This window comes from Lactuca saligna, chromosome 1, assembly GCF_052625555.1.
Source record: "Lactuca saligna cultivar CGN05327 chromosome 1, ASM5262555v1, whole genome shotgun sequence".
NCBI lineage: Eukaryota > Viridiplantae > Streptophyta > Magnoliopsida > Asterales > Asteraceae > Lactuca > Lactuca saligna.
In genome coordinates, this window is record NC_136417.1 from 10,914,204 (window position 1) to 10,929,264 (window position 15,061).

The window sequence follows — 15,061 nt, forward strand, 5'->3', positions numbered from 1 at the left end:
GATCATTAGCCCACTATACAAGAACGGATGATTTACACAATCAACCTCATTTATTTAATTAGTCTCGTTTTTATCACTTAATTAATTCCAAATTAATTCTTTGATCAATACTTATTAAATAATATTATTAATATATTAGAACTTATAATATATTAATAATCCTTAAGTGTCCTTTTTCTCATTTAGTCTATCCAAGTGTTGCAATGCCATGCAACCCAAATGCACCATGCCAACCGGGTCAAGTACATTCCAGAAATAGTTATGAACTTAGACACCTAATCCAATAGTCTCCCATTTGGATAAGTCTAATAACTATAACTGCAAGAATGACTTCTGGAACCGATCAGCAATCATAGCTCTTTCAAGGTCTCACGGAACTGAGATGATGATGATGCTCCATTTAAGATAAGTTATCATATAATCCTTTGTCCTAGATATCAGTCGAACAAATATATGGAACAATGTCTTACTTATTGTCCAGCAGTTTGTTTCCCGATTTCCGATTTGCTTGACATATAACTTAATCGAACACATCAACTTAGTTCTGACCGAGCCCGGTACATAGGTCAAAACAAAATCATCGAGGGGCCCATATATCACTTCTAATGCAAGAAGGAGCAAATAAACTTCAACTCATATGCTTGTTCTACTACTTGTTGATTCATACACAAAGGCACGTTTTATAACATCAAGTTACCTATGCGTTTTTGTACATTCAATGTATAACAAACTCATAGCCAAAAACTCATATCTCTAGGTTTGAAGACTTATAAGATATTACCGTCTCACGATCACTCAAGATAAATTCCATGAAGTGATATAAGTGAGCGTGGGTTGAATCCAATACTCAGAACTTATGAGCACTCATGAATTTTGTAGCTGTTAGATATAGTGTCTAAGTCCATAACTATATTTGGTATTTACTTGACCCGACCCGACATGGTCCATTTGGGTTGCATGGCATCGTGCATTTGGATAGACTAAATGAGAGAAATAAGACACTTATGCTTATTAATATATTATAAGTTCTAATATATTAATAATAAGAATAATAATATTTAATTAGTATTGATCAAGAATTAATTTATAATTAATTATGTGATCAAAAGAAGACTAATTAAATATATGGGTTGATTGTCTAAATCATCCATAACTTATATAGTAGGCCAAAGCTCCATGGATAATCAAGTTGGGTTAAACCCATAGGATGCTCCATGGATGCTTCATGGAGGTTACATAACCCATGGATCGTGGAAATGAAAGGTCATGACAATTAGGGTTTACATGGTGTAACCCTAATGGTAACACACTATATAAGCATCATATTATTCACCAAAATCGGTCACTAGTGTGTGTAAAAGAAGGTCTAGTCGATTTCATGAAGTGTGGATTTCTCTCTAAGTTGTTCTAAGAGCATTTGATGCTGTGTGAGCCATTTGAGGTGTCACATTAGAGGCATTAGGCACTCAAGCCCTATGGAGTCAAACTACACTACAAGAGGTATGTATTCTATCTATATTATTACCCACGTATCTATGATTGTATGCTAGATAGGGTAATACCTTGGAATATTATTATTTGCATGTATATTAGAGAAAACATAAATCCAAGGTATTTAGGGTTGCATGTACACCATAGGAGTGTTAGAATGCTCAAAACCCAATAGTTGTATCAGAGTATAGGCTCGTTTTCCTGTATACTTGATGCAATTGCTGAAAATCGAAGTTTTTGTGTTGTCTAGGCAGTGGACTCGCAAGTTCCCTCATGGACTCGACGAGTCCAAGGAAAAACTCATCCAACTCGACGAGTTGGTTCATGTACTCAACAAGTTGGACTCCCTGACAGCTTATCTTCGAGTTTTGGTGTTGGAATTGGTTTAGAATCATTATCTTAAACTATTTTGGACTTATAAAAACTCTTTTTTGATGTGATAATGATTATGGTAAACCATTTTCAAATTTGTTATCAAAATTTCAAGTTCTATATGGTTAATTTTATGATTTTTGAAATTGTTGATATGCATGTTCTTGAATTTATGAGTTTTGATGATCATAGGAATTATTTGTAACCTTCTTGGTAGTTTAATTCTTGATCATTATATGTTTTAATGGAGTCCATAACTTGTCCTCAAGTTATGGATAATCAAAAGTCACAAGTTATTAAATCCATTAAAAGACCACAATGGTTACATAAAATGAAGAGTCACTTTCTTAATTAGTTTAAAGTCTTCCATAACTTATCCTCAAGTTATGGAGCTTGAAGAGTTTTTTAATTAAAGCTACTTTAAACACATAAGTTATGGAATTGAAAAGTTTTGAAAGTTACAAAACTTGCCCTCAAGTTTTGGAATTTGAAAAGTTTTATTTTATGAATACTTTAATTCCAAATTAAGCCCTTAGAATTTCAAATAATTAAAATTCAACCCTTATACTATTATAATATTATAAGTTAATAATATATATATATATATATATATATATATATATATATATATATATAAGATCAAGTTGTCTTACCATTAGTAGGTCTTATTCACGAAGCTAGTCTATAAGGGGGGTATAAGGTTGTTGACTATAAAATGGCAACTTAATGGGTGTCCACTCTCACCCACCACTTCCTTGATCGGTGGAGGGTCGTTAGCCGAAAAAGGTAGGACAGGAATTATAATTCACCCTTCATTAAAAGTATTAATGATAAATATTAAGTAACTAAACACTTATAAATTCCCAATCTTAGTTACTTAGGAAAATGTGAATAAGGTGCTAATCCATGAAATTACACTTTGCACTTTGTTTAAGCCGTTAGTGGAGCGTGTGTGGTTAACCAGCACACTAACTTGAACTTAACAAGGTAGGCAAAGGGTAACTTAATATTTATCATAGTATCGTTGGAGCGTGTGTAGTTAACCGGCACATCGATTGAGGGGTAAATATTAAGGGTACCAAGTATATTTGCATGGTTACTTCACACCTTGTTGTGTGATCCTCGGCATCCCAACCACAAAACCTACCAAGTATATTTGCATGGTTACTTCACACCTTGTTGTGTGATCCTCGGCATCCCAACCACAAAACCTGAAGGGCACACTCGAGATTGAAACATGCCATTGAAAAGTTCGATGAATCTCAAAAGATCTAGGAGTTTCAAAACCAATTAAAACCTAATTAAATATTTCGTTTATCTTGGTGGAAATTGGTGAATCGTCATCCACCTACCTTCAAATATCTTATAGCTTGGATTACGGCATCCCTCTTCTAAGTTATAAAATATTATGTTAGGTCCTAGCCTTAATATTTCATATTGGGTGTTAAATTAAGGACTTAAATCAACTTACTTGAATTTCTCCCATTGAGATGTCTAGTTCAGACAACAATGATCTTCCCAAATCAAGCTTTCTAATGAAGATGATTTCCCAAGTTTGCCTCATGGAAATCATACTTCTCTTCCTCCACCTCCTTCAATTATTCTCCCTATCCAACAAGCTAAAAGACTTGAAAATTTCAAGATCACTCAATCCCTACTCACAATAAAAACATAAAAAAGGAAGTCCTATGTGCACTCATGTCTTAGGACTGAAGTCACAGATTGTCAGGTTGAGAATGTTGGGTGTCATTGTCCCAAGGAAGTTGGCAATTGATTGGGTCTTTCAGTCACTTCCTGAGTCATATAGAAAGACTACTATGTGACAGGTCACGACATGACCCTAATGGATCTTTCTTATTTGCTTATTGCTGATGAATCAAGAATGGTTTGATGCAATAGTCAAGCAAATATGGATGGAATGTCTATTTCTCAAACTTCCATGGACATGGTGAATGGTAACATTGGAAGTCCAGAAAAACTTTCTCTTCCCAATGGAAAAGGATCGGACTTGGTCAACACTGTTGACCAGAAGGTAAAGAGAAAGTCTAAGTCTGGGAGAGTCTTTTGTACCATTCCCAAAGAGTCCACATGTTTTCATTGTGAAGAAAAATGGGCATTGGAATCGAAGCTGCCGTAGCTACCTGAAAGAAAGAATAATCAAAAGTTTGACTCTGTTTCAGGTAAGTCAACTATCTAACTCTCTTAACTTTCTCTTGAAGATTCTTAATACATTTTGATGTATGAAAGGATCAAGCAAAGGGTATGAAACTTAAAGAAAATAGTATGTTAAATCTGATCGCGTAGATGGATTTCTATCGCATGGTTTGAAGATCAGATTCTTGAGCTACTTCTTAGGAGTTATGATAGATTGCTAGAAAACCTGAAATTTCATAGTTTTCATTTGAAGTTTCATTGTAAGGAAAAAGGTTTTTCTGCATTTTGAAAAAATAAATAAAAATTTTCTTTATTTTCTATCTCCTTACAATTGCATTCATGAAAACTTGATGTTTGTATGTTTCTAGCAATATTGGAAATATGAATTTGATTCTTTCATTTGTGGTAGTGTCTAAATTTATCAAATAAGGAATGATTCTCACCACCCAAGTTTCAATTGGACCGAAACTTGGAATCATGCAAGTTGTTTAGTATGATGAATGAGAACTTTCATTTTTGGAAAATTAAGACTAGTTGCTTGTTCACATGTATATGTGAATCAAGTGAAGGACTACAAGATCAAGTACACATTCTTTTGCATAGCTAAAGTCCACCACAAAAGACGAATGAAACTATTCATCATGATTTACTAATGTTTAGTAAATATGATTATACTTACAAGCTTAAGTATAACTCCAAGACATTGGAAAAATTCCAAATGTATGGCAGAGTGAATAATAAGAATCAAATTAGGCAGAAGCATAAAAGTTTCTTAAATCTGAAAAGATGGGAGAGTACTTTAGTATGATGATTCATGATCATCTTAATGATTTTGAGACCTTATCACAATTCATCCTTTAAGTGCCTTCTTATAGCTAAGAAGAGGAGTTATGAATTGTTGAAGTGGTTAAATCAAGAAGAGGATTCATACTTGGTTCCAAAAAGAAATCTTAGAGTTATACTCTAAGATTGTGACTTGAGTGGCATGTCTTAAAGAAGGTTTAAAACACTTGTAAGAGTAAAAGTTTTCTACTCTTGTACATTTGAAGTTGGTAAGTTGTGATGTTTTGGATAAAATAAAGACCAACTAAGGCCAATTGTGTTAAGTGTTTGTCTTGATTAGAATCCACACTATCTCTTAAATATTTGACAAGGAAGTCTTATAGGTCAACAAGACAGTGGGAGTCAAAAAGATCCTGAAATGGTTTCAAGAACTAATCAAGAATAAAACATGTATTTCATCACTAGCACACACCTAGAGGTTTATAACCTATCTTGTTGACATTTTTGTGCCCATTCGAGTTAAGTTGGCTATACATTTGTGTTTTACATGTTCTCAATTGTTTGTATAACTACTTGGAAGCACTGGCAGGCCCTTGTACTGCCAGGTAGCAAGAAGTTTAGATTACACAAGTTCAATTCATATGAGTTTGGATTTGTCTCTAACCTTATCTTGTGATAATGGTTTTGACAAATTCACATGGATAAGAACAAATACACCATAAAATCTAAGGGTCATAAGTTTTCTCTCCGATTCATGAAAATGATGGTGAGGAAACACTTCCACCAAGTAGATTTTAAGTAGATAGTAATCTTTGCATTTTCAAATTCGTTAGTAGAGCACACTAACATGGACTTATGAGAAATAGAAAAGGTCTAATAAATTGAGAATATGATTACGACATCCCTTTTCATAGTTCTTAAATTGTTTAGACACACGGTGAGCTATTTACAATAAGGTGTATGATTTTGATAAAGTCTTATCAAAGCAATCTAGTATCAGAAACTTGAACTTTGGTAAGAAAGTCAATAAAGTAATGATTTCTAGAAGTCCACTAACTTATGAATACATGTCAAAGCTAGTGGGAGCATAATTATTATGTTGATAATCATCATGTTACTGGGAGCATGATAATTATGATAAGTATTGCAAGTTAGCAATGTTAATTATAGAAAACAAAAGTTCAACTCGTGAGGTTGCAAGGGTTGAAAAAGTTGTTTTGCTATAATTAAGGGAGAGGAAATTATACTTCATTTCAATTCTAAAAGGGTTAGATTGAGATTTTAATCATTTTAGTCAAGAATATATATATATATATATATATATATATATATATATATATATATATATATATATGAATTTCATGTCGGATTGGTTCAACTTAAGGAAATTCTATATATTGCGTTCTCAAAATTCGGTTATGATTACGACATCCCTCTTCATAGTCAAATTTTGAGAACATGGCAAACAAAAATTATTTTAGCAAAATACTGGTCTAGAATCATGTCTTTATGTGAGACATCATGAATCGTGTCCCGTTTGCTTTGGGTACAAGATCGATTGCATGTGCTATAATATTTACCCTTTCTAAATTTTCCAAATGCTTTGGGGCATTAAGGGGAAAAAGGTCTAGAACTGGATATGACTAAAGTGATTAAGCAATTGTCTAGGACAATCTAAGGTTTACCAAAGATTGGTTTCACAGGGACAGTTGGAAGTATAGTGTAAATTTTGGAGAGGACCATATTGACATATTCTGAAAAGAGGCAACTCTTGTTCAGAAGTGATAGTCAAAATGGGAATGTTTCATAGGTGGAAGTTATTCAATCTATGTAAGATTAGAAAAACTTAATGCAAGAAGGATGTTTCCCATGGAATTCATCTTCATTGGAATACTTTGTAATGTCTTTTGACAAGTCTTTGTGACATTGTACATAATCATTACAAGAGGGTCTGTGCATATAAGTTTACAATCTAAAAGATTTCGATAAATGATAGGAATTTGGAATTATTACATTTTCGATAAGGATATGGGAGTGTGAAATTAGAATCATTGAAATTATGTTTAATTGGTTTATTTCACAAAGTAAGGATCGTAGACAAACATAGAGTTCATACTTAGTGTATGGTAAAGCTATTGTTTAGAAAACATAGTGTACATGCTTGGAGCATGGGACAACTAGTGTTTTTTAAGTTCAAGTATAAAGTTGATAAAACCAAAACAATGAATAATGAGTAATCAATATGGTGATAAATAAAAAGTGTTTTATTTATATTCATAGTTTGATACCATATTAGATTCATTTATTCTTGTGTTTCATTTTGCATGTTTTGACTTCCATAATAAACTAGGTTATTCTTCCTGAATGACTAAGTTATTCAAACCATCCACATTCGGTCATATGTTGGAAGTAGATATGAATCAAGACTGTCATGGGTTGGCTTGTAGAGGTCTAAGTTGGTGGACAAAGTGGTGCTACAACACTTATGAGTGCTCATAAGTTCTGAGTATTGGATTCAACCTGCGCTCATTTGAATCACTTCATGGATTTTATCACGAGTGATCATGAGACAATAATATCTTATATTCTTCAAACCTACTGATATGAGTTGATACTATGAGTTGATAGTACATTGATTGCATGTAAACGCATTGGTAACTCGATGTTATAAAACGTCCTTTGTGTATGACTCAACAAGTAGTAGAACAAGCCATATGATTCGAAGTTTATCCATTCCTTTTACTTCTGGGATAAAAGAGATATCTGTGGGCCCCTCGATGATTTAGTGATGACACATGTGAGTGCTTGGCCAAGCCAGGACTGATGTGATTTGTTCAATCAGTCAGGTGTCATAAATCAAAAATCAAGAAGCAACAAATGGACAGAGAGAATGATTATTAATCCATGTCTCAGTCCATATGATATCTAGAATGGAGGAATATATGATCCCTTATCTAATGAACAAGTCATTGACAAGGTCAGAGTTCAGTTACAAGGTCAGAGTTCGATAGCGGCTTTTGAGAGCTACGATTTCTAGTTGGGTTTCGAAGTCATACGCAATAATAGTTTTAGACTTATCCAAGTGGGAGACTATTGGTTATAGTGTCTAAGTCCATAACTATATTTGGTATGTACTTGACCCGATCCGGTATGGTCCATTTGGGTTGCATGCCATCGTGCACTTGGATAGACTAAATGATAGAAATAAAATACTTATGGTTATTAATATATTATAAATTCTCATATATTAATAATAAGAATAACAATATTTAATTAGTATTGATCAAGAATTAATTATGTGATGAAAAGAAGACTAATTAATAATAAGAATAACAATATTTAAGGCCACATTAGGATGAGTACAAGTCATAACATACATGATCGAGCCTATAGTGGAAGCATACGGTACTCGACTCATCTCAACTATCTCAGTCTCTGTACTCGGGCTCTGAGTCTTACTCAATCTAGCGTTACTCTGGATCGGTAACTCTCCTTTCTTAGAATTTTGCATGTTGAACCTATTCAGCACCTTATCCAAGTAGGTACTCTGACTAAGTCTAATTAGTCTTTTACTCATGTCTCTCAAAATCCTTATCCCTAGGATACAGGTAGCTTCTCCAAGGTCCTTCATAGCGAAACACTTCCCAAGCCAGGACTTAACCTACTACAAAGTTGGGATGTCATTTCCCATGAGTAGTATGTCATCCACATACAGTACCAAAAAGCTAATTATACTCCCACTAGCCTTGACTTATACACAAGATTCATCTTTACTCCTCGAAACGTTAAACTCTTTGACTTTCTCATTGAAACAAAGATTCCATCTGCGAGGTGCTCGTTTCAATCCATAAATAGATTTCTCAAGCTTACACACTCTATTAGGGTACTCTATGTTGAAAAAACCCCCTGGCTGATTCATGTAAACATCCTCAGCCAACTTTCCATTAAGGAAAACAGTTTTGACATCTATTTTCCATATTTCATAATCAAGAAATGCAGCAATGGCTAACATAACCCTAATAGACTTAATCTATGCTACTGGTGAAAAGGTCTCATCATAATCAACTCATGGGGTTTGAGAAAAGCCCTTTGCGACCAGTCGTGCTTTATAAGTGTTTACATTACCATCCATGTCAGTCTTCTTCTTGAAGATCCATTTGCACCCAACTATCTTATGACTTGGTTCATTATCAACCAAGTTTCAAACTTTATTGTCATACATGGATTGTATCTCGCTGTCCATAGCCTCTTTCCATTTAGCAGCCTTAGGGCCTGCCATGGTTTTTGTGTAGCAATTAGGTTCATCCATACCTATCATTGTGTTATCACTGATAAGTGTATCACCTTCCGCAGTAACTGGAAACCATAGTAATGCTCAGGTGGATTCCTAACTATCGTGGAACGCCTCAGAGGTACAAACTCGTCAATCGGATCAACAGGAGTTTCCTCCTCAGGTTGATTGCTAGGGTTTGAGGTTCCTTTACCACTTGACTCTTGAATTTCTTCAAGATCAATTTGCCTCCCACTGTTTCCTTGGCTTATGAACTATCTGTCTCTATCTCTATCTCTCTCTCTCTATCTCTCTCTCTCTCTCTTTCTCTCTCTCTCTCTCTCTCTCTCTCTCTCTCTCTCGGAAGACTCCTCACCTTGCTACAGAGACCACATTATCAATGGGTCTGTAGAAGAGGTAACCAAAGGATTTATGTGGGTAGCCGATGAAAATACACCTCTCACTTTGAGGTTCGAGCTTATCGTGAGTCTCACGCCCCACGAAAGCCTTGCAACCCCAAATCTTGATGTGGTCCAGATTTGGAACCTTTCCAGTTCACATCTTGTGAGGTGTTTTGACAACCTTTTTGGTAGGGACTAGATTGAGGATATGGGCGGCAGTCTCTAAGACATACCCCCAAAATGAGATTGGTAATGAAGCTCGACTCATCATGGAACGAACCATGTCCAGAAAGGTTCAATTACGCCTCTCAGCCACACTATTAAGCTATGGTTTCCTGGGAGGTGTCAATTGTAAGACAATCCCACATTCCTTAAGATAGTCAAGGAACTCTATACTAAGATACTCACAGCCTCGATCGGATCGAATCATCCTAATGTTCCTACCCAATTGGTTCTCCACATCTTGCTTAAACTCTTTGAACTTTTCAAAGGTTTTTGACTTATTCTTGATTAACTAGACATATCCATATCTACTAAAATCATCAGTAAAAGTCACATAGAAGCAGTTAGCATCCCTTGTGGTGGTTCTTAAGGGTCCACACACATCTATGTGTAGCAGATCCAACAAACCTTCACCCCTAGCACAAGAACCCATGAAGGGTGATTTTGTCATTTTTCCAAGTAGATAAGCTTCACAACTATCATCCGACTTTAGGTCAAATGACTCCATCCTTTTGGAGTTGGCCTATGCGTTTCTTGCTTACATGTTTAAGACGACAATGCCACAATGATGCTTTATCCAAGTTAGTGGAAGAATCTATGCACAACACATTATTTCCTAGGTTATCTACAACCGACACAGCTTCATACACACCATCACAATGTAATTCCTTAAAATGAAGAACATTATTAAAGAAAGCATTAATACCACCACATTCATTATCAAAAGAAAAGGTAAATCCTTGTTTTGTACAAAGCATGAAAAGAAATAATATTTCTTTCCATTTCAGACGAGTAACAACATTTATTCAAATCTAATGTTAACCCACTACTTAGCAACAAAGTATAATTTCCAATCTTGGTGATAGGTGATGCGTTCCTATTCCCCATGATTAAGATTATCTTCCCATGCTCCACATCCTCACTTATTCTTAGTCCCTGCAAATCAGAACAAATATGAATACCTCAAACGGTATCAAGGATCCAAGAATTAGAATGGGGTGAGTTATTAGACAATATAGTGTAAATACCTACATGGTTGGGTTTCACTTTCCCATCCTTAACATCTTGCGGATACTTTGGGCAGTTTCGCTTCCAGTGCAACTTTTCGTGGCAATAGAAGCATTTAGCCTCTTTAGGGTTGGCAGAAGGAGTGACAGAACCTTTCTTGGTTCCACTTGAAGAGGATCCATCAAGGGACTTTCCCTTGTAACCCTTCAAAGGGATCTTCCTCTTCTTCCCTTTGCCTTGCCCGATTGCCAAGACCGGGGTCATAGTGGGAGTAGGAGTGGTAACAACCAACTTACCATTGAGACCACTTTCGGCGGTCTTCAAGAGTCCTTGAAGTTTGTTGAGTGTAACTTCCTCCTTGTTCATGTGGTATGTCATTCGGAATTGATCAAAACAAGAAGGTAAGGAGTGAAAAATGATGTCAATTGCCAACTCCTCGGGGAAGTTCTCATGTAGCTTCAGCAAACGGTCCACATACCTTTGCATTTTCTGTAAGTGGCTCGTGATGGGTTCACCATCCTTCATTTGGGTTGTTATCATGGAGCAGATGATGTTATACCTCTCTTGGCAAGCACTTTGATGGTAGCGGTCCATCAAGTCTTGGTGCATCTCAAAAGGGTAATAGTCCTCATAGGACTTTTGGAGCTCGACTGTCATTATGGGTAGCATGGTACATGCCACTTTCGTGGCATGTCTCTCATGAGTCCGGAATTTAGCGATCTCCTCAGGAGTAGCAGATGGATCATCAAGTTCCTTAAGCTCCTTGTCGAGGACATATTCCTTGTCCTCGTAACGAGTGACCATCCTGATGTTCCGGATCCAATCCATAATGCTGGAACCATCGAAGATAACTCTCCCACAAAGATTCATGAGAGAGAAGGAGCCGGTAGGGTTTGATCCAGAAGCAGCATTGTTGGAAGACATCCGAAAAAGAAGAAAGACAAGTTTAGATTAGATATAAAGATAGTCCTTAATAATACACCCAAATGTAATATTAAGGCTAGGACCCAACACAATATTTCATAACTTAGAAGAGGGATGCCGTAATCCAAGCTATAAAATATTTGAAGGTAGGTGAATGACGATTCACCAATTTCCACCAAGAAAAACGAAATAAATTATTAGGTTTTAATTGGTTTTTGAAACTCCTAGATTCTTTGAGATTCATTGAACTTTTCAACTACATGTTTCAATCTCTAGTTTGTCCTTCAAGTTATGTGACTGGGATGCCGAGGATCACAAAACAAGGTATAAATTACTTGGTACTCTGAATGTTTATCACTCAATCAATGGTCCAGTTAACCACACATGCTCCACCGACCTATGATAAACCTTAAGCCACAATTTGCCTACATTGTTAAGTCTAGGTTAGTTTGTCGGTTAACCACGCACGCTCCACTAACGACTTAATCAAAGTTGAAAGTGTAGTTTCATGGGTTAGCACCTTATTCACATTTTCCTAAAGTAACTAAGATTGAGAATTTATAAATAAATTTAAAAAAAAAAACATTTAGTTACTTTACAATCATCATACTTTTACTGAGGATTAAAGTCATTGTCCTACCCATTCTGCTAACGACCCTCCACTAGTCAAGGAAGTAGTGTATGAGAGTGGATACCCATTAAGCTGTCATTTTATAGGCAACAACCTTATACCCCCACCCCCCTTATAGACTGGCTTCGTGAATGACTCCTACTAACGGTAAAACAACTTGTTCTTATACATATATATATATATATATATATATATATATATATATGTATGTACATACATACATACATACATACATACATACATACATACATACATACATCCATACATATATATATAATTAATTTATAGTATTATAAAGTATAAGGGTTGAATTTTAACTTTTAAAATTCTAGGGGTTAGAACTAAAGTTTTTTAAAGTGACTCTACATGTTCCAAAACTTGAGGGTAAATTTTGTAACTTTAAAAACTTTTTATCTTTCATAACTTATGAGTTAATGGTTTATTAAAATGAGAGACTTTTCATTTTATGTAACCTATGTGTTTCATAATGGACTTTAAAAGAGTGACTTTTGGTAATACATAACTTGAGAACAAATTATGGATACCATTAAAACACATCAAGATCAAGAATTAAACTAACAAGCAAGTTACAAATAATTCCTATGATCTTCTAAACTCACAAGTTCATGAACATTCATATCAACAATTTCAAGAATCATAAATAAACCATACAAAGCTTGAAATTTTAATATTAGCCATTGAAAATGGATTAGCCTAACCATTACACCATCCAAAACAAGTTTTATAACACCAAAACAGTTTAAGGTAATGTTTCTATTCCATTTCCAGCAGCAAAACTCAAAAAACTACACTCTAACAAGCCAACTCGTCGAGTGCATGAACTGACTCGGCGAGTTAGTTGAAGATAGGCATGGACTCGTGAGTCCCCCCATGGACTCGGCGAGTCCACTCAGCAGAATGCATAAAACATGAGTTTTTTCAACTATTTGCATCAAGTATCAAGAAAACAAGCCTACGCTCTGATACCACTGAAGGGTTTTAAGCATTCTAACACTCCTAAGGTGTACATGCAACCCTAGAAACCTTGGATCTATGTTTTACTAAGATACATGCAAATTTGATTTTCCAAGGTTCTTAACCTAACTAGCATGACATGGGGAACTTTTAAACATAATAGCTAGTTTAAGTACATACCTTTTGTTGTTTGGATTACTTGAGAACCTTATAGGCCTAGCACCTCAAGTGTGATGCCTCAAATTTCTCACACAACACCACATCACACGGAATAACCTTGAGAGAAGATCACTAACACTCAAAATTCGGCTAGCCCTATTGTACTTGCTCGTAGTGGCCGATTTTGCTAGTCATGGGGTCTTTATATAGTTGTGTCACAAGTACGGTTACACCATGTAAACCCTAATTGTCATGGATTTCCATATTCCATGATCCATGGGTTTATAACTCCCATGGACTATCCATGGAGCACCTTATGGGTTTAGCCTAATTCATATAAACCATGGACCATTAGCCCACTATACAAGAACGGATGATTTACACAATCAACCCCATATATTTAATTAGTCACTTTTTGATCACTTAATTAATTCCAAATTAATTCTTTGATCGATACTAATTATATAATATTATTAATATATTAGAACTTATAATATATTAATAATCCTTAAGTGTCATTTCTTTCATTTAGTCTATCCAAGTGTTGCAATGCCATGCAACCCAAATGGACCATGCCAACCATGTCAAGTATATTCCAGAAATAGTTATGAACTTAGAAACATAATCCAACAACTCCAACCAGCATATCAACATACAAAAGACTATACTAACTTGCTTGCCCCAACAATATACCATCACTCCTTTACATCCTATCATACACGGGTATATAGTGTAACACATGGTATAATGAGGAGAATTACCCAATCTGAAAACCGAATAACACGGAAACAAGTATGAATCCCGCACAAGATAGCCTCACGGTCCATCTAAACACCTAAAGATACTAAAATTCAGTTTAAGGGTCCAACCCTAAAGTTTGAACCAAATTAAAACTTGATGAAAAGGTTGCAAAGATCAAAAATTCAATTTCTCAAAAGCCAGAGGTGCTAGTGCCCACAAAATGCCAAAATCATTGGGATTCAACTCAAATCAGAATAGATCCAAGAAAAGTTAAAAATACGCCTCAACCGCTTAATTTTTTACTTCTTCCATTAAGCCTAGGCTTACAACTCTTAGATCTGGATCCCACAAGTGTCTTAATGGATAAAGTTCCTAACGATATCCATTCCAAGGCTCCAAACAACCAAGATATAAAACCCTAGATCATAAAATGTCCCAAAACGCACTTCTATTCATGCATAGAGTAAAGAAAGCTCTTTCATGAACTCTTTACTCCACCAAATAACTAGATCTCAACATAAATATGATTAAAAGCTCATGAAGATCTCCAAATTTCAAAGACTAGGCCATAAAGGGATCAAAACCTCATAATAATAGACCAAAACCTCAAATACTCTTAGATCTAAAGATGGAACACCAAAATCAAGGATCTTTGTGACTTACAAAGGTCTAAAAAAGATATGAGGGTTGAACACTTCAGTTTCAAAGCTTTAATGACCAATCTTTCTTGTATTCTTCACTTTAGAGCATAAAACATCACCAAAAGAGCATTTAAGTTGATTTAGGAGATAGGTTTAGCTCACAATACTCAAAAGAGGCTAGGGTTTCTCTCAAATGATGTTTTGGAGGCTGAAAATAAAACCCCTAGGGTTTAATGCTCCTTAAATAGGCCCATTTACCAACAAAATGCCACCACCCCAAAGGTTGGGG